Source organism: Polypterus senegalus, chromosome 18 (assembly GCF_016835505.1).
Source record: "Polypterus senegalus isolate Bchr_013 chromosome 18, ASM1683550v1, whole genome shotgun sequence".
NCBI classification, from domain to species: domain Eukaryota; kingdom Metazoa; phylum Chordata; class Cladistia; order Polypteriformes; family Polypteridae; genus Polypterus; species Polypterus senegalus.
In genome coordinates this window covers 28,969,841-28,985,119 of record NC_053171.1, presented here as the reverse complement: position 1 = coordinate 28,985,119, position 15,279 = coordinate 28,969,841, and the positions used below count along the sequence as shown (strand labels likewise).

The window sequence follows — 15,279 nt, the reverse complement described above, 5'->3', positions numbered from 1 at the left end:
CTTAATTTTCTGGCTACATGGGATGATTAAACCTATGCAAAAAATACTGGAGACTTATTTTTTCACACCACCAGTTACAATTAATGAAATGACACATTACAACATGAAAGATTATTGTATAACTCGTTAAATGAATGACAATGTAAAAATGAAAGGATATGAATAGCCTTCGGATTTTTGACTCCGCTACTGGACTCCTTGTAGGCACAGTAAACATGGTTCCTGTTCAGATCACATGACTACCTATGTTAATACCCAAGTAAAAACTCTGGTGAAAGAATGTAATAAAAATATTCCAAAAGTAATGTAGATAGTGATGTGCTAATGTCTTTTTTCCTCCTGTAAGACAAAGCAAACAATGTTTTCAGAATTCCTACAAGTTCCTGATCTGCCATTGCAAGTTCTAGAAAGCTGCTTCAACATTGCTATTTACTGTATAACATCATACATTTATCAAATACACAATTTAAAAAGGATCTTCAGAATTCTTAGAACCAGCTATGGTAACAAAACAGATCATTCTCTTCTAAAACTCCAGTAGCAAACCTCAATATGTAACTTGTTTCTCAAAAGGTCTACAGGATAATGGAAAAGCACAGCCCCAAAGTCTGTTGAGCCTTTGAGTTCTACAGAGTCTTGTATGAGTAGTGCCTTTTCAACACACACACTAATCAAGGCATCAATACAGAATCTCTTCTCTACCTTGGTTTGCTTACTGAATGTGGAAGAGTTTTAAAGGTTCTGACCTAACACTTCATTCTGGAGAGTATATTATCTATACATATGAGGTGCACCAGAAACCCTGGCACACATTCACTGTACTGCAGTAAGAACTCTGCCATAGACTAGCCTGACAGTGTTGTGTGGTTTAGCACTAAAATAAAAGCCTCAAGCAACATGAGAAAATATAGTGCCTTGAAAAAGTATTCAGCCTCCCAACATTTTTCTCAAATTAATAATTGTTACAACCTTGGGCTTTAATCAGTTTGACTGAATATTTTTAGTTGTCCAAAAGAGAAAAAAACAAACCATAAAAAAAAGTAACTACAAAAACAGAAAAGTCAACAATCTGTAAATATTTATCCACTTCTGTTCAGTACTTGTTTGAGCCACCTCTCACAGCTATTATAGCAACTGTCCTTTTTGGATAAGTCAGCATGTAATTCTGTAAGATTTGTCCATTCTTCCTTGCAAAATTCCTCAAAGCTGTGCCAGGCTTTATTGAGGAGTGGCAGAATATTTCAGTTTTTAGATCTAATTACATAATGTGATGCAGTTATGGTCAGGACACTTTCTGGGCCACTCAAGGACATCCATTTTCTTTTACTTTAAGCCACCCCTGTTGTTGCCCTGACAGTGTGCTTAGGCTCACTGTCCTGTTAAAAGACAAACGTTCTCTGCAGTTTCAGCCAGTTTTGCTCCAGGATCTATGTGTATTGTGCAGCATTCATCGTACCATCAATGCTGAGCAGACAGCCAGTCCCTACTTCTGAAAATGCTCTACAGCAAGATATTGTCCCCACCCCACCACATTTTATAATTAAGATAGTATTACCTGGTTCAAGACAAAATAAAAAAGTTTCAATTTAGTCTCAATAGACAACAACACTTTCTGCATCTTCCAAACCACGCTTTGCGATTCTTTTCAGGAAAGGACATTTTGTTTACCCTAGGCAGGTCTTCTTATTTGCTACTCTTCAATAAAGGCTCTTTTTATTCAGTGCCTTAAAGACTGTGGAGCCATGAACTTCATTTCCAATTACAAGCACCGACTTGGCATCACTGTAGCCTTTCTGACAAGTGTCATTCTTGTTTAACAATGAAAGGGCACGTCACAGTTGACGACTTTTGCTGTACTTTTCAGCCGTAGCCTTCATTTACATAATTTTAGGGAGTCAGAGGTACACTCCCTAGAAGCTAACTGTGTAATGTGACATGTCTAGGGATCCATTTTAACTACTCCATAACTAAACAGTTTTCATTATTGTCTTTAGTCATAAAGGGGTGTTCTGTGTGCATGACAGCAGACAACCAATGCTTGGCCTTCAGAAGTGCAATGCATACGATAAAGCGACGAGGAATTGAGAAACATATTTTAGACCTCACAAACAGAAACAAAGCTTGTCTGTCTGAAACTTGTGTTTTACATACCACAACAGAATGGGAAAGTGAAAAAGGTCAAAGATTGTGGCTGAACTGCCCGTACCTGGTAACCCTTTGTACCGCACTGGCTCTGCCAGGCAGCAAGTCATTGGCTGTCACAAAAAGAGGCGAGCACAGCTATGCTGGAAGGTGGGCACTTAGTATCTACTTGTGACATGGTCAGCATTTTACAATTGTTTAAGCTGACATGGCCTAGTGATGAGATCAACAACTGCAGTCGTCAAGTTCGGCATACCCAATGACCAGAAGTCACATAATGTGACATCAGCTTAGGTTTACAGGGAGGACCTGACCTAGACAGTGTGATTGTAATCTTACATTTATTTCCACTTCTGTATAAAGGATTGCACTGACCTTCAAGGATTGGCCAATAACTTTGAGATGCTCTTTTACCCCTCTACCAGTTATGTGCTTCTCTAGAATTACATTAATGACTATTTTGGTTATCTATGTGAAAAACCTTGACCATACTTGTATACCTCAGCAAGAGAGTAGGTATTATCCTCAAAACTAAAGACAGGTGAGCCACCCATTCCTACACAGACTGGTTCAACTGGTAAAGATAATAAACTGAACCTAAGCAAAGTTATGCTTGCAATTATAATGGGTATGTTAAGTATTACAAATGTAAAATTTTCACTTTTATTAAACTAAAAGTTGTCATTTTGTGCGTTTACATATGGCATGATTCACACTGTTTTGTAGTTCACATGAACAAATTCTTACTTAAACATAATGCAAGTTTACTATATACAATTTCTTTTTTAATACATGTAAAGTTGTTGAGGGTGCACAGCAAGTAAATTCAAAACAGAAACCTGGGGTTCTCAGCAAGGCAACACCTCCAGGACTGCATAAAATGTACTGCGCACAACTAACCTATTGACATAGAGTGAGACCAAGCTCTGAAACTGCTGACTAAGAGATTGTATACAGCATAAGAGACAAGTCACATAGAGATAAACACCTCTCCTCAAATACCGAAGCTCAAGCTAAGCTTCTGGAACAATGCCTTTGGTATCATCAATAACTGTAAAACAGATTTATCTGAATGGTTGTAAGGTATTTAGCAAAAACAATAAAAATGGTTTGGATAAAACAGTTTCAAGGAAAGTGTAAGGCTGCCTGTTACAGCACATAAACCAAACAATCACCGTATGATGGATTACTTGAATGTACCATCACCTTCTAAATGACCCAATAAAGTCTGTACTTTGATTATTAATGCCTGACGTTTACGTAATAAAACTAGTGAAAAGAAGAGAGGACTGACTTAATAAAATCAAACTGTGCATATATTTAAGTAAGAACATCACGTCTTTTTTCCTAAACAGAATTATTAAAGTAGCCTGAAGCACATCAAAATCATAGTTTGACATAACACATTTTTCAAATCACAAGAGATCAGATTTTGATTAACCTATACATTATAAAGAATCTAAGGACTCCAAATCCAGCCTGTGATTTTTGTTCCTGTCAAGTCTATCTGTTGGAAAGCAAATGCACTGTATGGTTAAAACAGGCCAAATAACAACTAGCATGTACACTACCTATGCAGAAGTTTAACAAGTGGCAGCATAAATAGTAAAATATACAATATCACTGAATAATCAAAAATTCTAACAGTTTCAGAAGACACCACTACAATGTCTTTATATGTACATTCCACATTGAAACATAATTTTTAAATAAAGAAATGTATTCATGATCAGTTGTGCATAGTAACACCACATGATCTATTTTACAAATATACATGTGAATATACATAAACCCACATCATGACATAACAAATACATAACAATAAACATAGCTACATAACTAACACACAAATATAATAAACACAGTCCAGGATGAAAGCAGTGATTTTCAAGTGCAGCAAAAATTAACCATTGCATGAGCTGCAGAAGATAATCCCAAAAAGAAGTAAATCGTTTTGCTCTACTCTTATATCTACTGCTTACATGGATTAAAGGGCAGGGTCTCTCTCACTCATGCCATTACTGCTACTAACAAATCACAGCATTTTCACGTCCCCTATCACTGCTTCAAAACGCCAACTGTAACAGATATACTCATATGAATCCCTCCCTCAACAAAAGCAAAAATGGGAAAGAATCTAATACATATTAATGAAAAAGTCATGGCTATACGTATTAAAAACATTTCATAACAATCAAACCTTTAATCTAGTCTGTTGTCATCTCTGTACAGAAAATCTATTTACTGTTATTGGCAAAAAAAAAAAAAAATACTATGAACATTATCTGCAGCAACGTGCTTTTCAAATCATGTTATAAAGTCGGTACTTTAATGAGCCCCACCGATTTGTTTTTGGTTTTTTTTTGCAGCCTCTCTTCAATGATTCATTCACTGTGTACTTCACATGGTATTTAATATTACTGATCTCACCGCTGAAGAAATTATTCACATACTTTTCCTGGCAGGCCTTCTGGACTACATATACTGTAGAAAGTCTTGTGGGCTTATGCCTTTGCTAATTACTCATTTAAGATAAAATTTACTATTGTTCTCCAAGGTTCATTGTTCTATTGGAAAGGCAACTATGAGAGCAGCAAATGTATCGTTTCAACTGATTCTTTAACGTTGGAACACTAAAGTTAGAAACAGAATATATCTGGAATTTACATCACAGTCAAAATATCACAAATAGATATTTTTCCAAATTGTACAGCCCTACCTCTGATGCCATCTTTTTCATTGTTCAGTATCCACCAACAAGTTAGTCCACTGCTCTAATTCAGGGATTCCCAGGATGATGCAAGGAGGGAATGACGTACGGGAGACCAGGCCACTGCACAGAACACTTATTCACATCATCTCTTTTTTCTCACAAACACACACACACACACACACAATGGGTAAATTTTCTGTTGTTAATTAAACAAACTTATGCATATTTGGGATGTAGGTGGAAAACTGGGAGTAACCAGAGGAAAACTCGGATAGAAACAGAGAGAAGGTACAAACTCCACATAGGCAGGTTTGAACATAGGAGTCTGGAGATGTGCGGCAGCTGCACTAAGCATTATGCCACCATATGTTTAATTCAAAAGTATGAACAGATTAACATCTACTTAAATAAAAAAACAAATTTTATTGTAATTCTACTCTTATTTCCCCAAGCCCCAAACATGTGATGACTATATCTATATTTAGGTTTCACTTTCACTTGACACAGTGGAATTCAAGGAAACATAATTTCCAGAATTTAACTGCTAACACCAGGAACATCTACATGGAACAGCAATGCTGTCAGTCTCCTCACGGTGAGAAAAAACTTCATGACTAATAGAAAACTGTCCCTTACCCAATAAAATGTTAATTCATAACAAAATACTGCCTTATATTCATTCCTACCGCACATGTGGAAACACCCCAGAGTTTGCCCCACAATTATCACCTTCACTCAGTTGCTTTATAGTTTTCATCACCTTCTATCTTATGTGTAATTTAATGTGAAATGTGGCTCTTTACCGAAACAGAATTGTGACAGACACCTTGCAAATCAACTGTAAATGAACAGGAAAGTTTTACAAAACAATCATCCAACTGCATTCTACATACTGACAACAATGTTTCAATAAATACATTGAAAACACATATTTACATCTATAAATTGCATGCTAAAAGATCACTACAGGTAAAGACACAGTAAAAAAACAGGTTTTATTTGAAAATGCAACAGATGGTTTGACTAGTCATTATAGGCATAACAGTCTAAATCAAACCTTCTAGTCTTCTCATATAATTACCAATATCCTCTAACTTTCAAGAAGTACAGCTGGGATTTGGGACAAGTTCAATGTAGGCGATACCTTTTAAAGACTTTTGACCTTGGACCATATTGTGAGAAAGCAAAAAAAGAAAAACTGCATTTGGTTTTTCTTCAGGCATCACTGCATGTCATGTGTACAGTGCAAGGAGACAATTTTAGCATACACCTGCACACTGTTCTTATCTTTGAAAGCTTCACAGGGTAACTTTTAACATAATGAGAATCTGCAATCAGCAACCATACTTATTTGCTGTCCAAAATTCAAATGTGAGACTCCCTGGCACCATAATGGGATCTTCAATTGGGCACTGCAGAAACATGTGTCAATGAAAATGTCTGTGGGGGAAAAGATGTTTGTAGGTGAACATGAATTACATTTATTGAAGAAAATGCTAAAGAACACACTGGGGATCTACAAAGGAGCAGAAAATAATACACCTACAAATGAACTCTTTGAGGGCTGAATATTTTTTCCAAAAATCATTCTATGGCTTCACATAGAAATCAACATAAAATGTCTGTTGCTGCATGCATGCTGTGGCTGCCAGTTTGCCAAGAATGTGTGGCAGGCAAGCTGCCAGGCTGTGTTCACATGGCTGCACGGGGCAGCAGCAGTGGTCACGGTCATAGTGGATTGCAATCTGGTTTCTACCTCTGATCATTGTTAAGTGGCAGTCCTCCCAGGTGACAAGTGCCATAGGCTGTGTCAGCTACATGAACCTGTTCAGCACCACGATTAGCTAAGGACCAATCTGCAAAACTTCATATTCGTTTTTGATCACTTGTATCAAAATCAGAGTCCGACAAGTCAGTCCAATTCAGAGAGAACAGGCAAAACATCATCCATGGAGTATTTTGCTTTACGCGTTCACTTTGATCTCTCGCCAGATGTCAGTGCCATTTTTGCCATTATCTGCACCTTGCTACCCACGGGAGTGCAGAAAATCTCGTTCAAAACCAATGAAGCTAACTTTCCTTCTACCAAAGGGAGTTTAACTAAAATGTAACGGTTGGTTTTGTCACAGTTTACAGCGGATTACCGATTATCGTCAATTCCTCCTTTTGACAAAAGTCAACATCAACCCTGAAAGAGTTAAATAATTTTTCACATTATAGTATCTTTCCATACTGTAGCAACACCCTAAGGCCCTCTACAAGTACAGACCAATATCATAATTGTTTACGTGTATTTTTAACAATTGTAAGAAAGTAATGGGACATGACTCACTCTGGGTCAAGGGCACAAACTAAACATACACCCTTGTTATTTAAAGAGCAATGCAATGGCCACTATGTCAAACTATGCAGTATTTCCAAAAAGAAAGTTCTCATAGCAAGTAAAACATTCAGGTAAACAATGATTATACACAGATTAAGTGCTATAAACAAACATAACACATTTGTGACAATTAAACCTTTTCTGGCACAACATTAGGACTCTGAATGTTCTCAGCTACATCTGAGGTAAGGAGAAGGCGTTGATACAGCGCATTGCCGCATCCACCACATGACAAACCAACTCAGAATCCCAGATTAGGACCAGAGTGCCGCCATGCAACAGATGACACCTCAGCACCACACTAGTTCAGATGGAATGGAATCAGTGTGAGGTTTTATATGGTGGCTGAAGGGCCAATTCTGCCACCAGCCCCCAGGTTTTTCCCTGCAGGTTGGAGGGCCGACATGTAAGACTGGTTGCAGATTAACGTCATACCCAGCACAGAGCAACTGCAGGTTAAGGGGCCTTGCTCAAGGGCCCAACGAAGTAGACTCACTTTTGGCATTTATGGGAGTCAAAACCTCCAAGTGCAGATCCCTAGCCTCAGAGCCACCACTCTGCCATCAGCAGCATCTGCTTGTGCTGATATTTGACAAACTAATTCGTTTCACTCCACCCCTATCAAATCACTTACATAGGAGGGAGAGCAAGAAGAAGCAATGGGGAACACATCTATAGTCTGGGAACTGCCCTTGAAGGACTCTGAATAGGAGGTGAAGGTGTGCTGGAGTAGCAAAAGGCTACCAAGCAAGAGTATTACTTCAAAGTTCTCCCACTTTATTCAGAAAAGTGAAACAAGAAAAGTGTACATATGCAAGGCAGCTGCAGGCTAGATAGAAGTGCAACAGGAAAAATATCAAGGTTAGAAATAAGAGGACACAGGCTGGGTTTTTGGGACTATATATTCAAAGCTGAAATATCATATTTATTTGTGCACTTATCTTTAACATTTTTTGCAGTTTATATCCTGCCACAGTGTTTGCATTATCAGAATTTGACAGCTGCTCCATAACTGAAAGAAAGGGTATAAACTAATGTCCCTGGGAGGCTTAGGAGGGGTCAGTGCTTCTATTTCCCTGCTCCAGGATTCAGATCCTGCTCTGTCACCCATGTAAAGTTAGCTCTGGTTTTCCTCCAAAGCACATTAGGTCAGTTTTTGTCTTTAAAATTACTTTTATGCTCAAATTTAAGAAAGATAAAAGCCACACAATCAGATCTGTTGGGCATAGGGGGGAATATAAAAAAAAAAAAAAAAATTCAGACGTTTGACCAGAGCTACTCAAGTGAGTGTCATTTGTGCCAGAGTGTGATAAAAGGGCTCCAGATGCTTCCAGAACAGGACCTGGCTTCTCAAGACCCTGAATTAGATTAAGCAAGTTTAACAACAGATGAACGAATGGCATAAGGTTTGAGCATTGGCACATTTAACTGACGTGAATCTGTTTGTGTGCAAGGTAAGATCACTAGGACAAAAATGTGTTGTAATTTAAAAAAATGTTTTAGGGATGGAGCTGTGTGAAAAATATCACATAAAGAATGAAATCGAAAAACTGGCACCAATTTATTTTAGTAATATTCTTCTTAAAGAGATAAGCCCTCTTTCCTTCAAAAGAACCTGCACAATAGCTCATTTACACCACCCTGATATCTCACCATGTCTACACTAGTAGCCTCCCGTCCTCTGTGACTTCATCAATTGTCATTCACACATAACTTACAAATTTATGAAGTACTCTCTACTTTTACAAAGGCTTTAAATGGCACATCTAGCAAAAAGTAAGAACCAACTACACAACTTGTGTCTTGCTACTGTAGCCATGATGTGAGGACCTACAGTCTCTGGCTCACAAAACCAACGGCTCAGATTCAGTGTTAGTCCCAATTTAAACCTGGCGAGCAAAACACATCACTCCCGTATGGACCTATTGAAAACTAAGGTCCAATATATTCATGATTGCAGCAGAGATTGTGCAGTATCAATGGGCTTCTTGATTCTTCTCAATGAATCAAAAAACGTGTACCAATTTTTGGTTATTTATTATGTTCCCTTTTCCTCTCTTGATCAACAGTTCTAGTAATTCACTTAAACAATAAAACACCCAAAACCTAATGCCACCACTGAAGTAAGCAAATAAAAAATAGAATGACACGTTATGTGTGTATTTCAGAACTGCAGCGCCAGTGATAAACCTTTCAATCTGGCCACATTGCTAAAAGTGACCTTTAAAATGATGCAGGGAGGACTGGTGTATCAAAGATTGCAAAGCAGTGGGTTCCAAGACTTGGCCTTGGAGACCCACATAGGGTTTTTTGCACATTCTTTCCAACTAATTTCTTAATCAGAGGGTAATTTATATTTTCAAAACCATTGCTAAATTAGAAACTTGCAATTTTCCTGTTTCAACATTCAGTGTATAAATTTAGAAATACCCAAAACTGCAAATAGCACATTCCCAGATATGTGCATGTGTTTCATTGAAAGTCGCTAATTCTTTAGCTGCTTCAACACACACTGTGATATTGCCGTTTGTTTCTGAAGAAAAATGTATTTATAGGCAAAGAGAAAGGAAACACCGCTACATTTTCAGCTCCAATTGTCTGCCATTTATACTATTGCTTAACTAGTGTTTTTAATAGTTATTTAGAAACAAAGAGGCCAACCCCTTACCCAGTGGTTATGACATTGAACCATTAAGCACAAAAGTTCCAGTTCTATCTCCGCATCTGGCACTTTATGGACCCCATAAGCCAATAAACCCTACCTGTTGTGCTCCAAAATGTTCAAAGGTACTGCAGCTCTGAATTTGTAACGCGACGTGTAATTGTGTTCACTAGTTCAATGAACTATAAAATGCAAGTTTGATTATTTTTTAAAAAGGCCACATAACTCGTACTCCTAAACTAGAAACTCGTCAGTAATGACACCTGTATTTCTCGAATTCTGAGCTGAAAAATATCCATAATTTTAAACACCAGCGTTAATAGGCAGGCGCTGGAAGCGAATTAGGAAATTAGCTGGATTTGTAAATAGCAGGCAGTATGGAGTTCACAAACCATGTTGTGAGATGAGGTGATGGTAGAGTCGGAAGAATGAGGCACACATCCTAACCATTACAGATCTGGCAGGATTAACGGGAAACGTCTCGTTCAATAACGCCGGGGAGACCAAGATTGGCAAGCGAGAATGGAGAGACCCTAAGAGGCCTCCTGCTGCCGAGATGTCGCCGCGAATTGTAATGTCCTTTATCCCATGGTGAGCCTCAGCCCAGTTTTTCGCCCTTCTCATTCATTCTTCCGCGGCCTGCACCCCACCCCCTCCATCCCCCGGTCCGCCGAGCTCTCTCGGTACTCACACAGAATCGGGCGTGCGGCCTCCAGGTCCGAAACGCACCTTGTTCACTCAGTCGGCCGCTTCATGGCTTTCTGCGGACGTGCTGCTCGCGTAAACAAAAAAAACCCCTCATACTGGTACACCGAGCTTGCGCGACACACTGGCGCTCCGGCTCTGTGCGGCTGGAAAGCCCCTTTGCTTCGAACTTCCTCCGGCTTTGGAAATCCCCGGCAGAGCAGAGGAGCTGCCAGGCAGCGTGGCCGCCGCAAACGGGCGATTCACCAAGCGGGTTACGCACTTTGCGCAGAGGCGCGCTTTTTAGGCAGGACCGCGACAGTGCGCTCGTGTAGTAACTGCCGGACAGTTCACAAATCAACTGAAATGGGGAGCTCGGGCGCGCTTCGCGGAGGCAGCACGGACTCCGATACATGCAGAACACGCCGGGACAACGAAGCCGAAACCGACTGTTTCCAAAAGTAATAGACAGTTGGTCGTGCCTTACGGTGTACGTTTAGATGTCGGGTCAGAGACTCGAAGCCGGGTATGCTGATTGAACGCGGGAGTCAGTCGATCTTAAAATACACTTAAACCAGGATTTCATTGCATCCATATAGTTAGAGGTTTCAGGCATGCAGAATCAGCCGTGGTTTCATCCTAAAAAAGGCACCAACTATCAGCAAAAAAACGACTGCTAATATTTGAATAGAGACTCCTAATGCATAGACGCTCTCTCTGTCTGCCTCCCCCTTCCTCCCTCAAGTATTGCACGCAGAAGTCGTACTCTGACAACTAAAACCGAATTGCCCTGCAGACAGCACTCTTCACGCTTGCTTTTCTAAAAAAAAGTTCTTCAGCTATTAACACTCTTTCAAGCAGTTTATCTGCTCCTGGGGCCACAACTAATCTACCTTTGCATGGAGCCTTACCCAAGGAGTGATTCCTTACTAGATCTTGGTGTGCAGTTTGCATGTCCTCTATGTGTTTTTGGTTTGGGGTTGTTATCCTGGCCCTTGTGCTTTTAATCCAAACTGGGATGCTTGTTAATTGTCAGTTCCAACCTGCAAAGTGTGCATGTCCTCATGCCCTACCATAGGCCAAGGGATGATTCCAGCCTACCACCGACACATGGCTGGTTCTATCATCAGAGTGACTTGGGGCCCTGGAATATGTGAGAGAGTTGGTGGAAATATGTCTAATAATAAGAAAAGTCCAAATTATCATTGACACCTTATGTTCTCCTTTATTTATACTGTGATCCAGTCTCTCGTCACTTTCATCTTCATTTTCTGGGTTATTGGTCTGACAAACTAAAATTTAAATAAGCTCCAGCAGTTTACTTATTGGGACTAACCGATGATTCGGTAAAGTCGGTGTCAGAGGGCAATGTTGAAAAAACTGGAAATCAACTCAATTGATGACAGACACCCATTACATACAGAATTTTACTTCAACAAATCGGAAAGAATAGTCGCTTTAGTAGCCAAATCACTCCAGAAATTCTATTCATTCTATTGCCATACGCCTTTTTAATTAAAAAGGCATATGGCACTAGAAAGGCAAGACGTAACCATTTTAGGTAAAAACACACTATCAAAGAATCTGTTTTTCAAATGATGTAAATATTTTAGAATTTCTGTATAAGTGATATCCTGTCTTGTCTCTGTGTGTTTATTTCACTTCTTTCTGTTACTGGATGCAATGGAGAAGGCGAATTTCAAGTTTTCTTGTTTAAACATGACTATATAAAAACCCTGGACCTCGACAGTACAGACAGTTGCACTGTCCGGTGCACACCCCTACCCCACTTCAATCTCCAGGATTATACACCAATCCAATCAAACCCCAAAAAAGCCTTTAAAAGAAAAATGAGTCCTGATTGGGTGATAGGCGGGCCACAATCATAGCAGGTATCTAAAAAGTCACTTTTATGAGTAGTTGGACCTACTATGAAACTAATGGAGCTTAAGCTTCAGGGCCCCTAATCACAGAGGGGCCCTAACAGCGACTTTAGTCTGCTTTACTTCAACATTTTGGGAGTCTACTGTGTGAGAAAGAGGTTTTAAAATAATAATATGTAACTCAATACAAAATAATAGTTAAAATGAAAATTAAAATGTTATTGAAGTATCATGTAGGCTAGCCATAAACAAAAAAAAGTTCAGAATATAAGGATGTTTCATTCTAAAAGTGTTTAATATGAAATAATATATCATTTAAAGCACTATTAAAACTTTTCACAGAATAAAACTTTATATTAAAATTATCTATCTTAGGTTAGCCGTAATTGAAAAAAATGAAAGCACAATTTGTTGCTTGCAGTCATCGTAATGGACAACATTTTGGTAACTTTTTATTTACAGGAATAATTTTATTCAACCTTAAAATATACTAAATATACGAGGGACGTTCAAAAAGTTTCTGTACTTTTTTTTAACTCTATTAATTAAGAATTTCAAATTACATCTCTTTTCTACACATTCACCTTCGTTTGCATTGCAGTTTCCCCAGCGTCATACCAAATTTTTAATTCCCGATTACTACTCCTGCCTTCAGCGTTTCCAATGAAAATATAAAAGTGCGGAAACTTTTTGAATGTCCCTCGTATAATACTATCACAATAAGTAACAATTTTACCTATGTACAATGACATTGCAGTAAACATTAAAAGGTGATTAAAAAATATCTTCTTTGGTAGGTACGAATGGTCGATGAGGTGTCATCACAAAAAAGGAGAGCTGTTGTAAAGGCCATCACATTAACATGAGTGATGTCATTATTGTGGTAGCTTTATCAACATAATAGCACTCTTGATCTTAATCTAGACAAGATTTTTTTCTAATAAAAATATTTCATAAGGATACAATATTTTAATTTTTCATAAGATAACAATGGTTGCCCAAACCTTATTTATGGTTGCAAAACTGGCCCCCAATCAGTTCACGCTTCAGGGACCCAAAAATCCACGTATTTTTAATGTGTTACCACTTAGTAAAAAAAAAAAAAAAATGTCCACATGGATGAACATTCAAAAAGAGAACCCAGTTAATGGTGTAAGACAGACAGCAAAAGGCAGTTTTGATGACAACTATACCTGACATATTCCAAAAACAAAACATTAATAATACTGAACTGAACAAGCCATAAATTCTGCAGTTAAGATTAATGCGAGTGACCGTCCTAACAGATCGTCAGGAGAAGGCTAATTTTTCAGTTTCTGGCAGCTTTAGCAGCAGCGTGCAGCCCTGACGTTCGGGGGAGTCACCCTCACAGACGGAGCATTGTGACAGACTGCAGAATCCACTGCAGGACATAAGACCCACCAAGCAACGCCAAACCCAAACGAAGGATCCCCTTTTTCGTTCTTTTATTGTAATATAAACGCTCAGTTAAGTATCACCTTTTCGCCATAAAGCGGCATAGTTTTTTTCTTTTATGTATGCAGTAATTGATGTTCGTTAACTGTACTATCAGAAGAAAGTTGATTCATCGTAGATCAGTTAGAATGTTACATTCAAAAGACAAAAAAAAAAAATGAGGGTGAAATTGACCGGATATAAAATTTTGGACATTTCTTTTCTATTCCGCTCCCCGTATCTAGTTTATTAGTAACATATATGATAATCTTCATGTGTGACCAATGTTTGCGTTGGTTTTCAAGAGCGCCGTTACGGTCCACACAAGTATTAGTGAGCTTTTAGTCGCATGTCACTGCTTGTTACGCCCCATTAACACTCATTAGATTGTAGCTTGCTGCCTTGTTATCCTTCCGTTGCTGGAAATCAAAAGCCGCTAAATTGGCAATACTGTACTGTGATATACAATTTGCACCGTACTTTTTTTTTTAACACTAAGCAAAATGCAAATATACCCATCCAAGACTGACTGGTTCCGTTAAGTCTCAACACATGGACGATGTTGTTTCCGACCCCGCGAAGTATTTTCAAGAGAGTAGATAATTAAAGCGCCTGCGTACTACTTTTTAATAATGAGAGGACTCCCCCAGCCCTACTCTTGCGTTAGCGTGTCGGAGCACGGCTTTTATTCTACCACTACATCACTCCTATGGAAATGTCAAAGGGAAAGGAAATGACACATTTAGTGAATAAAGATACCGTGCAAAGGAAAAGAAATATTTCCTATCCTACGACTGAAAGCGGGATGAAAATGCAAGCACACTGCTACTTACTCAAGCTTTACCTGCTGCATTACCGCCGTCTCTGTTCATTTTTGTGTTTGTGCTAAAGATCTCCGGTAAGTACGGCCACACGAGATACTTTGACTAATAACCTGCAGTTCAAAAACAAAAGCAAAACTGATAAACGTCGCGCTGGTCAGCGAATTAAAAATGCAGCTGTATCGATGTCACAAGGGGGTGGGAAAGAAAGGGAAAGACATCAAAGACCCACGATAGACTCCACCGCGATCTCCAAGCTGTTCTTAATTACGACACGGGTACTTTTGAATCTTTCTTGTGTGGATTCCTACACATTGAGCATCTATATGCTTGTTGCTAAAATTCCAGTTCTTAGTACCCTAGTGATACTGATAACCAGAATTAATGAAAAAAGATTAATGAAGCGGTAAGTGTACAGCTATTCGTTTTATTGTCAAGTGTTTGCATAAGCTCAAAGATTTGTCTTATAATTAAAGAAAAACACTGTATGCCCAGTTATAGTCCATAAGCCTGTTAGCAAACTTATTTAATGAATT

At 38.7% G+C, this 15,279-nt stretch overlaps 1 protein-coding gene across 4 annotated transcripts in view; it reads right to left on the bottom strand.

The window, feature by feature from the left end:
* The window catches only part of traf3 (TNF receptor-associated factor 3), a 57,045-nt gene extending 42,197 nt beyond the window's left edge, over positions 1 to 14,848 (bottom strand). Inside the window, exon 1 of one of the 4 annotated variants that reach the window (XM_039740975.1) lies at positions 14,756 to 14,848. The gene's annotated coding sequence lies outside the window, so the exon portion shown is untranslated. Of the gene's footprint in view, positions 1 to 10,000; positions 10,084 to 10,591; positions 10,901 to 14,755 lie in introns of those variants that run through there. The other 3 variants (XM_039740974.1, XM_039740973.1, XM_039740976.1) reach the window with 3 other exon arrangements.
* Between the last annotated feature and the right edge of the window lie 431 nt (positions 14,849 to 15,279).